Here is a 16,742-nt window from a genome sequence, read left to right as displayed (position 1 = left end):
GAGCTTGAGGAGGAAGCTTCAGAAAGATCATTTATGCTCCCTGTATCTGGACGAGAGGCTGTGATGGATGCAGGATGGAGAGGAGATGAAGTAACTTGTGTCTTTCTGATGAGGACACCATATGTGTCCTTGTCAACTGCGCTTCCCTGGGCCAGAGCAGGTGTCAGTATCGCACTAACAACAGAAAAAGGTCTTACCACTTTGGCCTCCACTTCTCCTTAGGGCTGTGGTCACCCCTAAACTTCTGCTACTTTATATTAGCCCAAGACTACCTCCTGCCATGTACCTTGGTCACCCTTCAAACTCTTACATTTTTGTTGTTTAAATTTTTTTGTTTTTCTTTTGTTGTTTTTTAAAATTTTTTATTTTTTTTATGTGCAATGGTGATTTGCCTGCATGTATGTCTGTGTGAGGGTGTCAAATCTTGGAGTTACAGACACTTGTGAGTTGCCATGTGGGTGCTGGGAACTGAACCCGGGTCCTCTGGAAGAGCAGTCAGTGCTCTTAACTGCTAAGCCATTTCTTCAGCCCTATTACTGTTTATCAAGACAGGGTTTCTCTGTATAGCCCTGGCTGTCCTAGAATTAGTTCTATAGACCAGGCTGGCCTTGTACTCAGAGATTCACCTGCCTTCTGAGTACTGGGATTGAAAGCGTGTGCCACTACCGGCACTTTAAAGATTTTTAAAGAAGTGTGCACACCTACATGAGTGTGTGCGTGCACTTGTGGAGGCCAGAAGATGGAATCAGCGCCCCCTGGAGCTGGAATTACTGTCAGTTATGAGCAGCATGATGTGGGTGCTGGGAACCAAACTCGGGTCTCCTGGAAAAGTAGCAAGTGCTCTTAACCACTGAGGTATGCTTCCAGATTCCTGTTTTTTGTTTTGCATCCAGGTCCCAGGTAGCCTAGGCTGGCCCCAAACTTTCTATGTAGCCAGGGCTGACACTGACTTCCTAATCCTCTTGCTATCGCCTTCCAAGTGCTGGGGTTACAGGCATGTAATGTACCGCTCTCTCTTTCACTTTAAAACTTTATCTTAATTTTGTGTGTAGATGCTTTGTGCCGATCTGTGCACCATGTGTGTTTCAGGTGCCTGCAGAGGCCAGAGAAGGGTTTCAGATATCTGGAACTGGAGTTGTAGATGGTTGTTGGCTACTATGTGGGTGCTGGGAACTGTACCTGGGTCCTCTGCAAGGGCAGCCAATGCTCTTCACTGCTGAGCCATTTCTGCAGCCCCTCCTTTTACTTTTCGGCATAAGACTCCGGTGTAGGGATGCACAAACCCTTTGTTCTTGCTTCTGCTAGACGTTCAACTTCTAGTCCACATCTTGGCATCTAAGATGCTATGCATTTAGCTATGGGTTTAGTGGGGCATTCTGCGGCAGCTCTGTCTCCTTCAGCTAAACCTGTAGGATGTAGGATATAAAGTTCCAGAATCCTCTCATGGAACCAAAGGGAAATGCCTTTAAGTATCCAGGTGTGATGGCGTACATCTGTAATTCCAGCATTTGAGAGGCTCCGGCAGGGTTAAGGATGCAGCTGACAAACACTCACCTGGCATGCAGGGCACCCTAAGGTCTATCCCCAACACTGCATAACTAGCTCAGGTGTGGTGGTATGCACCTGTAACTAGCATTTTGGAGGTAGAAGCAGGAGAATCAGAAGGTACCTTTGGTCAGGCCATTCTAGGCTACATGGGACCCTTTCTGCCACATAAGGGAAGGTCTAAGGCAGTAGGAGGATCAGGACTTTGAGGTCAGTCTGGGATACATACCGAGCAAAAACCTGAGAAGGTCTCTTAAAATTTCTCATGGTCCACTAGTGTATGGAAGGGGATGGGCCACAAGCTTCTTTTGCAAAGCCCCATGTCCTAGGTGGGGACTGAATCAAAGACTTAACAAACCTTGCAGAGAAAGACCCAGATCAGGACAAATGCTCTGCCGCCCTCCCTGATGCTCCTCAAAGTGTTGAGGACCTCCCTACACTCTGTCTATCGATTGGAGGTTTGGGTAATTAATCAGGGCAGCACCCAAGTGGGCAGAATTTACAGACATCACTGCCCTGAAGTCAGCCTGACTTCGTCTTGTGGTTCATTAGCGCTATTGACTGATAGTTGTTTGATGCAGCGGGACCAGCTGAGAGGCAAAATGGTAAACACCATCCCCTGAGCAAGATTCATCATCTCTGCGACCCCTCCCCCGTGGTGGCCCGAAAGGATGCTAGGAGGAGGCAGAGGGGACTGGGCCCAGGGAAGTGACGAGGGGCGGTGAGTTCCCAGCAGAGTTAATTAGAGGTTGGTGCATCCAGAAAGACTTTAGATTCCTGGGAATCCAGGCTGGCCAGAAGCGGGCAGAGAGGGGAGGGGGGACTTGCTTCACATCTGAGCATCATAGCAGCTCTTGATGCCTAGAAACCAAACCAAGTAAGATGAAGGATGTAGAGCCTAGCTTCACATCCTACGCAAAATGCCACAGACAAGCAGATGAACTCAGGTGACCCAGCAGGGCCAGGGAATGGTGCCTGGAACAGGGGCTGCATCTGAACCACACTCATGTTCCTCAGGCTGTGCTAGTGGCTGGATGGAAGCCAGAGAACGGAGTAACTAAGCCTCTCCCATCTTCCCAGTGCTCTGGGCAGGAAGCCAACTGGAATAGAATAGTCCCTGCCTTCTGGGATAAGCACAGAGCTGGCCTCAGTCAATCCCTCATATTGAAGGATTTGGGAGGCTATGTGTGATGTTCTAATCCTGCTATTGAAGAGACCAGGGCTTGCGACCCCACCTTCCAGTCAGCCTCACACAAGGCGACATAGAGAATTTGGCCCATAGAGCCTACCCAAGTTGGCCTTGGAAACACGATCCTCTTGCTTAAGCCTTGCTCAGGAGATTGCAGACCACCAGACCTGTGGTGTGCCTGTCTTCATGTATGTGTGTGCGTGCACACGCATGGAGAAGCCAGAGGTTAACATGAGATGTCTTGCTCTGTGGCTCTCACCTCATGTTTAGAGACAGGGTCTCTCACCGAGCCTGAAAGCTAGGCAGGCTGGCCAGTGAGTCTTAGGGTGCCTGTCTCGGCTTCCTCAGACCACGTGACTGCTAATGTTGACTGTCAACTTGACCCACCTGGAAAGAGGGGACCTCAGTTGAGGAATCACTTCCATTAGACTGGCCCATGGGCATCTTTGTGGAACATCTCTTTGAGTGATTGTTGATGAAGGAGGGTCTGGCCCACTGTGGGAGGCACCATCCCTAGGAGGGCGGGCCTGGACGGTTTGCTCCTTGGTTTCTGCTTCAGACTCCTCCTATGAGCCCTGAAATGGCTTCCCTTCACGATGGAATGTAACTTGTAAGCTAAAATGTATCTTTTCCTCCCCAAATAGCTTCTGGTCATGGTGTTTACCACAGCAAGAGAAAGCAAACCAGGACAGCCATGCGTGGCTCTTTAGATGGGCACTGTGGATCTGAACTCAGGTTCCCATGCATGCAAGTAAACCACTTTCCTGACTGAGCCATTTCTCCAGTCCCCTGTGTGTACTTTGAGGGGGGTCTCAGGTAGCTCATGTTTGCCTCAGGCTTACTGAGTAGCTGAGAATGACCAGAAACTTCCTAAGGCTTCCATTTCTCAAAGGCTGGGGTTACAGGAATATGCAGCAGGCCACTGTGCCTGGTTTTGAAATATTTCATCTAGCCCAGAGTCTGTTGGGTGGGGTCACGGGGATATTAAGAGGATCATAAACTGTTTTCTAGGGAGGAGAGAGCCACTGAGGTGTGTGTGGTAGCCACGGGAAGGAGCCTGCAGTGTTTTAAGATTCCGTAACAAACCTAGAATAGTCTCCTACCCACACACATACACAACCTGTCAGAACTATCAGCTAGAAAGGAAGAAAAACAGAAAAGGCCCGGCTTCTATCCTCCCCTCCTCACCAGAGGCTGGTGCGATAATCGGGCAATTGCGGAAGGCCACTAGTCACACTGCCTTTCCTTCAAGATTTCTTTGTACTCAGGTCTGACATGCAATCAAGTCTGATCACAACAGTTCTCCTTAGAAATAACAGCCGGCCTCTGGTGACAAGGGGATGATGAACCCAAATCGTTGGCTAGCAGCTATCTTCACTCCCATCTGGCCAGCCCCAACCCTCCAGGGCTCTGGTTCAGATACTCTTAGGGAGGGACGCAGAAAGAGCGACAATTTCTGTCTCTCTAGTGTCTGCCACTCCTTCCCTTGGCACCACTGGCCTCTAATTGGAGGGCTGGAACTGCATGATGGGACTGTCAGAGCAAAATGCGTAGACTGGTGGGTGGGACACAGGCTGAGAGCAGTAACCAAGGCAGGGAGTTCGGGGGCTGGGGGCAGCAGAGTACCATGCCTGGGGTTCCAGGAGGTGGTTCAGGGGAGGAAGATACATTTCACAGAATCCGACTCAGCTGTCCTCCAGCAGAATGGTAGCTCCCAGGACTGGGCTACTGTTCTTGTCCTGAGCTACACATCTCCCCAGAGGTTTTTAGGGAGGTCAGTTACAGCTTTTCCAGAGGCCAAAATGAGGTCTTGTCTAGATTTATGTGTGTTTCCAAGTAGAAAAGACCCTATGTCTGGGCAGAAGGGTGCTTATTGACAGGAGGATCTGGTTTAGCTCAGCTCCAGTCTTGCCTACATGCTGGAATCATCTGGAGCATTTTATCTATTTATTTTCTAATATATATGTGTGTGTGTGCACCCACGTATCAGCAAATGAGCTTCTGGGATTCTCCTGTCTCAAACTTCCACCTCTTTGCAGATGTGCCGGGATTACAGATGTGCCGCACAACCACCTCTGGCTTTATATGGGTTCTGACACTTGGGATTCAGGCTTTCACGCTTGCTTAGCACATGCTTTGCCAACTGAGCCATTGCCTCCACCTCATCTAGAGAGTTCTAAAAAAATCACGAATCAGAATTCCACCAGCAGAGATTCTGATTTGATTGGTGGAGGATATGGTCTGGACTTAAATTGCTTAAAAGCTCATCGGATGATGAGAATGTACGGCTGGTGTGAGCACCACCTCTTCTCTCCATGATGATTCGTGAGAAGTTGCTAGAGATACTCACAGGGCACGTTTATGCCGCGATGCAGCACTGCTGCCTCCCTGTGTGGGACTGAACAAGCAGGAGCAGGCAGGATGTGCCTTGGGAGAGAGCCCTTCATATGCTCCCCGCCCCATCAGAGTTTCCTTTCAACCACACAGTTCTGTGTTGGACCACAACTTTCCCAGGACTCTCTGTTCCAGAGGTCCGTGGAAAACTCCCCTATTCCTGTGCAAAGTGCTGGCAGGAACGACACAATGGAGCTTGGGTTAGAACCCTTGCACTGTCCAGATGGCATGACCAATTCTTTGTTCCACAAAGTTGGAGTGGGGATTAAATGAGAGTATCCTTGAAAGGCTCTCAGAAAACATTTAAGTGGAGAATTGGCAAATACCCATGATGCCAGGAGCCCCACAGGAATGGAAAGATTTGATTTTCTTTGAGTCTCAGCTCAGTGTCTGGCATGAAGTTAACATACCCTGCCTAGACCCATGTCTGTGACACCAACTAGCTGCTTCTGCCCTGCGTAGACATCCTTGCAAGGCTGGCCTTAATGCCCCAGACCGTCACACAGCCCTCCAGCACTCTAGGCAGAGCCAAGGGTAGCAGGCTAGAGTTGGGAGACTGGTGGGTAAGTGGAGCATAAGGAACTCACTATATAACCAAAGATAACCTTGAATTCCTGATCCTCCTGCCTTCACTTTCCAAGTGCTGAGACTACAGGTGGATGTCATAACACCTAGTTTATGGGGCGCTGGGGATCAAACCTAGGGCTCCGTACAAGCTAGGCAAGCACTCTACCAATGAGCTACACTCCTAGCTTGTGCAAGCCTTCATTCCAGTTTAAACAAGTGTTGAAGAACCTCAAAGACGAACCAGTGTGCTGCTAGCCAAGTGCCAACAGTACCCTGGCTAACGGGAGGGTGCTGCCCATCAGGGCTTCACCACGCGGTAGCCAGCACAGACAAGGCCATTTGGGCAGGGACCAAGGGTATGAAAGGTATTCCGCCTAGATGCGGCCTTGATAGTCCCTTGTGTTTGGACCTGTGCAGGGTCAGGGCCGCAAATAGGATCTTCTCTCCGCCTGGGCCCAAGAACCAGGACTTCTTTATACTAACTGCTGTTGAAACCTGTTTGTTGATTCCACAGCTGTGGCCAGCAGATGCCCCCCCGCCCCATACTGTCTGTCCAGTGAGCTCTCTGCTGGCATAATCCATGCCTGTACCAACCGTTTGATGTTCACAGAAGCAATGCACAGCTTCGCAGATGCCAGGTGAAAGAGGGGAGTGTGCCTGCTGTGCACACAGGCACCCACCGCCTGAGAAGACATGCCGTCCTTCCCAGGTACTGGGATGCTTCTTCGCAGCCACCAGGCAGCGAGGAGTCTGGAAAATCAGGGAAAATTCCAAACCCAAGCCCAGGAAGACAGTTCCATTTCTCTGAGGCAGGCTTGGAGATGCAGGGGCAAGAGGGAAGGGCCAGAGTTTGCTTTTGCCCTTTCAGACATGCCAGACCAAGGGTCTCTACCTGACCAAATCTTTGCTGGGATTGGAAGCTGAGCACCATGACCATGCCCCCTTCTCAAATGCTAAGATGCCATTTCCAATCCCCACTTTGTTTTTCAATTGTATGTGTGTCTGGGTACACACGTGTACATCTGGAGGCCAGAGGACAATCTCTGGGGACATTCTTTAGGTGCTGTCTACCTTAGTTTTTTTTTTTTTTTTTTTTTTTTTTTTGGTTTTTTCGAGACAGGGTTTCTCTGCAGCTTTTTTTTTTTTTTTAGAGCCTGTCCTGGAACTAGCTCTTGTAGACCAGGCTGGCCTCGAACTCACAGAGATCCGCCTGCCTCTGCCTCCCGAGTGCTGGGATTAAAGGCGTGCGCCACCACCGCCCGGCTTCTACCTTAGTTTTTGAAACAGGGTCTTTTACTGGCCTGGAGCTCATCAAATATGCCAGGTGCTGGGGACTATAAGTTGAAGATGTGTTACATTTGTTTATGCTGCGGAATATTTGTTTAATGGTGCAAAGATGTGCTGCATTCTTTTATACCGCATTTGTTTAACTCTGTAAAGCTGTGTTACTCCCTGTCTAAAACACCTGATTAGTCTAATAAAGATCTGAGCGGCCAATAGCTAGGCGTGAGAGGGATAGGCAGTACTGCTAGGCAGACAGAATAAACAGGAGAGAGGGAGGAAGACATCAGGGGTCAGCCATCCAGCTACACAGTCAGCCACAGAGTAAGAAGGAAATAAAGACATAATAGAATAAAGAAAAATAAAAAGCCCAGAGGCAAAATGTAGTTAGAGAGAAAAGAGATCATTGAAGTTAGAAGAGCTGGCTGGAAACAAGTCAAGCTAAGGCTGCGCATTCGTAAGTAAGAATAAGTCTCTGTGTATTTATTTGAGAGCTGGGTAGCAGCAAGCCCCCAAAGAGTAACAACAACAACAACAACAAAACCAACCATATCCATGCTGGCTGGTGCCAGGGACCTGCCTGTCTCCACCTCCCCAATGCTGGGGTTACATGCATATCAACATGCCCAACTTGATCTTGTGTGTGTGTGTGTATACATGTGGGTATGTGTGCATGCACATACATGCATGTGGCAGTCAGAGGACAACATACGGCAGTTGGTTCTCTCCTTCTGCCATGTCAATGGAAATGATCTGGTGATCTCACTCAGGTCACCAGACCTAGCATCAACATAGTTGGGCCATTAGGCCTAGCATCAACATAGTTGGGCCATTAGGCCTAGCATCAGTATAGTTGGGTCGCTAGGCCTAGCATCATCATAGTTGGGACACCAGGCCTAGCATCATCATAGTTGGGTCACCAGGCCAAGCGTCATCATAGTTGGGTCACCAGGCCTAGCATCCAGTACCTTTACCCCAGGAGCCACCTCACTTGCCCATGCCCAGCTTCCCTTTCTTCTGTGAGTTCTGGGGATTGAACTCAGGTCCTCTTGCTTGCAGAGGAAGCATTTCACTGAGCTGTCTCCCTGGCTTTCGATCCCTTCTGTATGTGTGGTGAGGCAAGAAGACGTGACCCTCACGCCAAGAGACTGTTGCTTGCTGACAGCTGACTGCCATCTGTCCTGGCTCTCATCTTCAGCTAGAGCAAGGTCACTGTGTGACCTTGAACAACTCACTGGGGCTTGGCCTCACTCCAACAGTCCATATGTGGTGGTTTAAATAATGATCCCATAGGCTCATATACTGAATGTTTGATCCTCACTTGGTGAACCTTTGGGAAGGATTCTTGGAGGAGGTGTGTCAGCAGGGGTGGGCTTGAGGGTTTCCAAGCCCACACGGCTCTAGTCCACTCTTCTTCTCCATCTCATGCTGTGTGGCTCAGGATGTAAGCGCTCAGGTACTGCTCCAGCACCATGTCTGTCTGCCTGCCTGCTGCCATGCTCCCTGCCGTGATGATCATGAACTGTCACCCCCTGGAATGCTAAGCCCCAGGAAATGTTTTCTTTTATACGTTGCCTTGATCATGGTGTCTCTCCACAGCAATAGAAAAGTAATTAAGACATCATGGTTACATCCTACAAGCCCGTGTTTGACCTTGCATTACCTTACAGGCCATGACCTCCACTTTGGAACGGACAGCTTCCTGCCTGTCAGCGAGACACAATGAACTCATTTAATCTATTGTTCTAGTCACCGGAGGAAATGGTGACACCCACACATCCAACAAACCTGGAAGAAGAAAAAAAAACCCTACATTTTCTTGAACACTGGCAGTTAGGTTTGGCAACCAATGTTGCAGCAATTAGCAGGGTGTCGGGTTCTGTCTTGGATGCCAGAGCCCTGCCAGGTGCAACTGTCACCCACTGACCTCACAAAGCCTTGCAGAAGGGCTTGGGTTCAACCAGTTGTCCTAAACACTCTTGTTCTCCACCTTCTCCATGTTCTTTCCTTCCTCCAGCACCAGGGATTGACTCCGAGGGGCTCAGACAGGCTAGGCAAGGGTTCCACCACTAGGCAGAGATAATGTCACACCCAGCAGTTCTCTGTTTCCTGATGATGGGAGGCACCATGTTACCTGAAGCACCTCTGCTCACCCGCCCAGTGCTGACCTAAGGGTGGCTGATGGCGGTCCAGCCTACAGCTACTACTGTAGCCTAAGATATTTCTGCAAACGTCCGAGTTCCCACAGACCCTTGGTGCTGAAGTGTCCTTGGTGGTTTCTGTTTGTGTACTTCCCAAACAGGTGTCTGGGATAACCGATGGGACACGCGGTGGGAAGGAGGTTTATAACCAGGAGCTATCATTTGCCAGCCAGGGCTGAAAGGGTCCCTGCGAATATACAATTACATAGGAGACAAGCTACTGAAAGTCCATGGAGAAACTTTACACTTTAGAAAATGCTATGGCTAGATGTGACGATGCATGTCTATAATTCCAGCCCCAGCATTATACAGGAAAGGCTATGTAGGGATCAAAGTTTAAGAATTTGTCTCAAAAAGTAAATTAAATAAAAGGCTGTATGTACACATATGTCCTTGCTTATTTGTTTGTTTGTTTATTTATTTATTTTTGGCTTTTTGAGACAGGGTTTCTCTGTAGCTTTGGAGCCTGTCCTGGAACTAGCTCTTGTAGCTTTGGAGCCTGTCCTGGAACTAGCTCTTGTAGACCAGGCTGGCCTTGAACTCACAAAGATCCACCTGTCTCTGCCTCCTGAGTGCTGGGATTAAAGGCATGCACCACCACCACCTGACTTTTTAAAAACGTTGTAAAGATTTATTTTTAATGTGCTGAGTATTATGCCTGCATTTGTACGTGCACCATGTGGATTCTTAGTGCCTACGGAGGTCAGAAGAGGGTGCTGGATCTCTTGAAACTGTAGTTACAGATGACTGTGAGCCACCATGTGGGTGCAAGGAATTGAACCTGGTGTTCGAGCAACAAGTACTCTTCATGGTTGAGCCAACTCTCCAGCTCCTTATTTGTCTTAAACATTTTTGTTTATCTTATGTGCATGTATATACCCACGTTTGTGCACACCACGGCGTGCATGCAAGCGTCAGAGGACAACCTGGGAGAGCTGCTTCTCTCCTCCCACTGTGTGAGCCCTAGGGATCAAATTCCAGTCCTCAGGACCGGGTGCCGAGAGCCTCTGTCTGCTGAGCCATCTTGCTGGCCCAATGTCCATCATTTTCTTTTTTTTTTTTTGGTTTTTCGAGACAGGGTTTCTCTGTGGCTTTGGAGCCTGTCCCGGAACTAGCTCTTGTAGACCAGGCTGGTCTCGAACTCACAGAGATCCGCCTGCCTCTGCCTCCCGAGTGCTGGGATTAAAGGCGTGTGCCACCACTGCCCGGCTATGTCCATCATTTTCTAAAGAGGGCTGTGAGGATAAGGACCCCTCTTCTTATCTTCAGATAAGAAAACTGAGTCTCTGCCTTTAGTCCAATGACTTCACAGAGTAAATGGCAAAAACGGGAGTCAAACACAGACCTTCAGGTCCTCATCCATCTTTCCTACCATCACTAAGTGACAGGCAGGGAGCTCTGGGCCAGCTGATTACAAAGAGCTGTGGATACTTTTCTTTCAAGCATGGGAACCTCAGTTCAGCCCCTAGTGCTGGCATAGGCATACCTGTTTTTACTATTAGGTTTTTTTTTTAACATTTATTTTATTTCATGTGTTTGGGTATGTTGCCTGCACACCTGTCTGTGCGACACTTGCATGCGGTGCCTGTGGAGGTCAGAGGGTGGCATCAGTTGCCATGGAACTGGACTTCAGTTTGTGAGCTGTCATGTGGGTGCTGAGAATCAAACCTGGGTCCTCTGGGAGAACAGCTAGTGCTCTTGACCACGGAGCATTCTCCCTAGGGCAACCCCTCCACATGCTTGTAATCCCAGTGGTGGGGAGGTAGAGACAGCCAGTCTAGCCTACTTCCAGAGTACTGAGAGACCCCGCTTCAAACACAGGGTGGTGTGAGGGTTGGGGAATGGTGAGATGACTCGGCAGGTGTCTTAGTTTGGGTTACTATTGCTGTCATGAAACACCACGGCCAAATCAACCACGGAGGAAAGGGTTTCTTTGCCTTCCACTTCCACATCATTGTTCATCACCAAAGAAAGTCAGGACAGGAACTCAAACAGGACAGGAACCTGGAGGCAGGAGCTGATGCAGAGGCTTTGGAGGGGTGCTGCTTACTGGCTTGCTCCTCATGGCTTGCTCAGTCTGCTTTCTTATAGAACCCAGGACCACCAGTCCAGGGGTAGACACGCTCACAGTGGCCTGGGTCCTCCTATATCAATCACTAATTAAGCAAATGCCTACCAAGCTTGCCTACAGCCAGGTCGTATGGAGGCGTTTTCTTAGTTAAGGTTTCTTCCTCTCAGGTGACTCTAGCTTGTGTTGAGTCCACATAAAAGCCGGCTGACACTGCAGGTGAAGGTACTTGCAGTTCTGAGGGACTGAATTTTGAATGCAGGCCTCATGCACCAAGCAAACCGTATGCCACTAAGCTCTAGTCCCAGCTCCTGCTTTTAAATTCCTTTTTATGTGAGGGAATGGAGATGGGGTCTCCTGTGGTTCAAGCTGGCCTGGAATTCATCACATAGCTGCGACTGACCTTGAACTACCTCCCAAGTGCCTGAATGACAGGCACACTATCAAGCCTGGCTATTTACTAAGTCTTCAACACGAATGGATTTTCCTATGTGCCTTTGCTCTCTGGAACAGTGTGGGTGCAAAACAACACCAGAATTGAGGGTCGTGGAAAGCCAAATTCTAAACTGAAGTGGGAGCCTCCTTCTTAGCAAAATGAAGTCGTTGAAACGTGTGATTTCCTCCTCACCCCCACACACTCCAGCTCTGAACTGGCAGGCAGCAGCGAGTGCTCACCACGTGAATGTAATGATCTGCGCTCCTCTGATCCGCCATGGACGTGCGGCTTCCTGAGATGGGAAGGCTGACTCATGGGAGTGGCACCCTGGCACAAACCCACGTCACTGCTCACAGTCAGACTGAACATGCCACCTCCTCAGAATCCCTCTCTGGAGCATTCTGGGAATCCCGTCCCTAAAAGTACAACGACAGCCACCCGTTCTACAGAGTCCCCTGCACTCTGGGCCCCAGCATATCCACCCCTCTCCAGAGGCTATGTCCTTCCCAGCAGTGTAGCTGGTATTTGCCTGCAAGCTGCGACGTCACGACGAGAAGCCCCTGCCTCTCCAGAAATTGTGTTCCCCTTCCCCAAGCAGTTCTGTTCATGTGTAAGCCATGTGTAAGCTGTGCAAGGGACCTGATCATCTCTGCAGGACTGGTAACCTCAAGAGTCCTGGCACCTGTCCCCTATGGAATCCCACTGGCGACTGGCACTTTCTGGTTTGGAAAATAGAGGGACCATCTTAAACCTCATAGATTTTTAGGTGACTCTTTGCTGGTTTGTTTTGAGACAGGGTTTTTCTGTGTTACACCCCTGACTGTCCTGGACCTCACTTTGTAGACTAGGTTGGCCTCAAACCACTTCTGCCTCTCAAGTGCTAGGATTAAAAGCATGTGCCACCATGGCTGGCATTGAACAAATACTTTTAAGCCACCAACACCCATCTCCCCACAACAAACAACTATGCTCCCCAAAATCCAGCGACTTCCCATCTGCATGAGAAGCACCAGGGGGCAGGGAGGGGAGTGAGTGAGGGAGGCAGCCCCTCCACCTGCTCCGCTTCCTGTCCATCTGATCCAGGTGTTTAGACTCTGGGGAATCTGGCCACTGCAGAGAGGGGACTAAGACAGAAAAGATTTTCTAGACTAAGACCACAGACCAGAGAGCAGTTACAGGACAACAGGGGGCAAGGTTGTATGATATGGGCTGGAGGGTGGGAACTGGTGGCAAAGCTGGCTGAGAACAGAGGTTCTGTTCCCTATAAAACTACTTACTGAAGTGTCTTTGGGTAGGCCATTATTATTACTATTATTATTTAATATTTGATTTAATAGTATTATGTGTATCTATGCCAAGAAGCCAAAGGAAAACTTTTTGTCATTGTTTGTTTTTAGATAGCCCTGGCTGTCCTGGAACTTACTAAGTAGACCAGGCTGGCTTTGAACCTGCCTGCCTCTGCCTCCCCCAAATGCTGAGACTAAACACTCCTGCCACTATGCTTGGCTTCAAGGAAGATCTGGTCAAGTTGGTATTCTCCTTCTACTTCTATGTGGGTTTCCTATATTAAACGCAGGTGGCCAGGTTCTCACCGGCTTGAGTAGCAAGCACATTACGTCTTGACAGCCCTGGTGGTTTTTATTATGACCATGGTAAGAAACACAATTTTTCACCACGACCCCAGACACCTGAGTGTACACACAGTAAAACTGAAATTAAAAGTCACAAAGTAACAATGTACCGTGCTTCGTGCGATGTACCCTGATATTTTCTACTCTATTAAAAAATTGCTGGTCTCAACCCACTAATTTGCCATTACAGCTCCCCAGTGGATCACTGCCTACAACTGAAATAATCAGCCTGACTTGGTCTTAGGGATGTTAGAGGAACTCTGAGGCTTCCAAATCCCTGCTCTGATTTTGATTGTGTTTTCTAGCCAGGAAGCTGCAGGTACCACATGCAGTGCCCACGGGGTAGCAGGGCAGGCGGCTACAGCAGAGGGGACAGCACAGAGAAAGCAGGGTCACAGACCAGGGGCTGTCTGCGCAGCCAGTGCCTCATAGCTGTGACGCCTGAGGACATTCAGGCATCAGAAAACACCAAGGACAGAGGCACCCCATCCTGGGCCTCGGAAAGTGAGCAGAAATGTCCTCCCGCATGGCATGCTCTGCAGAAGGTCCTGGACATCTTCTCTACATGAAAAGGACATTTCACCCCAGAATAGCCCCAAGTGTGGAGTAGTAAGAATGGGGTGGCTGGGTTGACCATGGATACTACAAGTATCAGTCTTCTAGGGCCCAGATAGGAGGCTTGGTGAGAGGAAGCCCTTCAGGGGTGGGGGCTTCCACAACAGGTGGGGGGGTCCCTCCAAACACTTACAGCTGGCTCAAAGCTCATACTGCTTGCTGAGTAGAAGCTTTCCAGTACCTCAGAAATCTCAAAGCTATTTCTGGGGTGGACAAGATGGCTTGGGGGTGAAGGCTCTGGGCTTGCCTCCAAATCTAACCGGAGTTTGATCTCCAGGACCCACAGGGTGGAAGAGAGAATCACTTACTTTCTTTCTTTTTGAAGACAGGTTCTCTCTATATACAGTCCCAGCTGTCCTGAAACTCACTATGTAAACCAGGCTGGTCTCGAATACAGAGATCTGCCTGTCTCTACTTCCCCAAATGCTGGAATTAAAGATGTGCCAAGAACCAACTTCTAAGTTGTTCCCTGACCTCTTCGTATGCACCTGGGCTCATGCTCCAACCTCCCCATAAAATAAGTAAATAAATGCAATAAAAATCCATGGCAAAAGTTTTTTTAAAGGGTATTTTTCATTAAAAAAAATTGGCTTTATTTTTTTCCAGCACCGTTTTAAAGTTCTAAGAAGACATAAATCACTTTGAAGACATCCCAAGCTCTGCCTGCCATTCCAGTCCTGTGGGAGACGAGCTGTAGCTGGCAAATGGTACAAAGCTCTACCTACTGAAGGATGCGCATGTTCACTGGTGACAGCCCCCAACTCCTACCCTGGGGCTTGTCTTACTCCAGAAGGGCTATGAAGTATGTGGGATGGCCTTTCCACTGATTTGGAAGCAGAGCAGCCACTGGAAAACCAGAATGAACCAGGGAGAGAGAGAATTGGGGCAACTCAGCAGGGTAAGATGGCTGCCTTGGCCCATCCCCTCTCTCTGGCTGAGAACAAGTCTCCTGCAGTCTGCTGACTACCTGAGGTTAACTGGGCATCTCTAGAGCAGCTGCCGCTTGGGAACAACCAGGGGTCTTTGCGGGAGAGAAACAGCTCCCTCCCCACCCTGGCATCTCTCTATCCCCCATCACTAGCCTCTGACTAGGGCTTAAACTATTTCCTGTTACAGCCTAGGCACGGAGGTCCCTTTTACCGGGACCACGTGTACAATATGAACTTGGCCACAAAGGCTAGGTGGACCTCTTAGAGCCTCAGTTTCTCCGTGTGTCAACTGAGGATGTGCATCATGGACTTGGTGAGCCGTAAGCACAAGTGACAAGTTATTACTGTCACTCCCAGGAAGGCAGAGATGTAGAGAGTTCACAATGAGTCAAGGTTGCTGTGGCACTGCTCTGCTGAGGGACACTGTCAACCCTGAGGGAGAGGAAAAATCAAAGTGCCTGGACCCCTGGTTTTGCCTGACTTAGCAACAGTCACATTATGGGCTGCAGCCAGCACAGATATTTGGTCTGCTCCCAGGCTTTGAAGTGAAGCTCTTTTTTCTTGTCTTTGACCACCTTCTGGGGTAGCCAGAGAAGACCCGAGAATCAGGTGGCCACTGACCACATATCAGAGAGCTGCCCAGAACTTTCTCCGGGTCCCTCTGCTCAGCTCTGTATTGGGCACTGACCACAGGAGCCCTTGCCTGATGGCTGGCTGACTTGGATCTGCTGCAGGAGGAAGCAGAGGCAGAGGAAGTGAGGAGCAAGCAGAAGGCAGCGCCAGGAATCTGAGACAGAGCTCAGCACAGCTTGGGTGACTCGGGTGGTACAGAAGGGGACCTCGCAGTGAGAGGGCACCCTGGGGATGTTCTATTTGCTTAGAGACGGTACAGAGGACCAAGTGACTAGTGAGTCAACTCAGGCACCCCAGGCCTTGGGAGTGCTCATGGCCAAAGGTCTACTGGGGCCAGCGGCGGGGATCCTCACTACAGACACAGGTCTGTGTTTCATAATTTTTCTTGTGCAGTCTCTCCATGCAGTCTAATGGTCTCCTGTAATGCTCAGGAGCTCATTTTACTCAATGGTCAAAGAACAGATTCAGGGGCCAGTGAGATGGCTCAGCTGGCGAAGGGACGTGCCAAGCCTGATGACCCGAGTTCAGTTCCCAATGTCCCCAATGTGCACAAGCTGGGAGAGAACTAGAGAACTTATTCATTCAGGCTGCCCTCTGACCTCCTGAATAATCTGCAGTCAGCATGCATGTGCACGCGTGCGCGCGCACACACACACAACCACACACACACACACACACACACAATAAATAAATACATGTAATTTAAAATAAAAGAACAACCATAACAAAACAATAGACTGAGGACTGAAAAGGTGAGCTGGCTTCACCTCTTCGCAACCTGGCCAGGTTAGAAGTCTTGTCCATAGCATCCCGGACACTGACTACCACACAAGGCAAGTATTGAGCGCAAGGCATTCCCCTGCTGCAGCCCGAACCACTTCAAAGGCCACTGCCTTTAATCAAGAGACAGAAAGGACCACAAAAACACTTGCAGGTAACGTGGCTGACGTTAGAACAGCCATAATGATAGAGGCACAGTGAGAGGGTGAGACGGGGCCAGCGGAGTTAAGAGCCAAGGAGCTGAGGACACGGAGAGAACAGTGCGCATCTGCTCTCTCTGGGGACGTCAGGCTCCTAGCTGAAGAGGACACTCAGTTCCGTGAGGTCCTGGTGTAACAGCGAGGTACTGCGCCGACGGGAAGGCAGGCACATTCTAAACCTTAGTAGAGCCCAGCCTCTGGGGGCTGCCTTTTATAGGAGGTACTGGCCTGATGCTTCCTCATGGTGGGGGCCCTGAGTGGCTGTTCTGAGCA

At 49.6% G+C, this 16,742-nt stretch overlaps 1 protein-coding gene across 1 annotated transcript in view; it reads right to left on the bottom strand.

The window, feature by feature from the left end:
- Positions 1–16,742, bottom strand: part of Lrrc20 (leucine rich repeat containing 20) — a 100,669-nt gene that overhangs the window by 14,151 nt on the left and 69,776 nt on the right. The gene's annotated exons all lie outside the window — the stretch shown is intronic.

Source organism: Arvicola amphibius, chromosome 9 (assembly GCF_903992535.2).
Source record: "Arvicola amphibius chromosome 9, mArvAmp1.2, whole genome shotgun sequence".
NCBI classification, from domain to species: domain Eukaryota; kingdom Metazoa; phylum Chordata; class Mammalia; order Rodentia; family Cricetidae; genus Arvicola; species Arvicola amphibius.
Note: the sequence above shows the minus strand (reverse complement) of the source record. Positions and strands in the feature narration are given on the sequence as shown.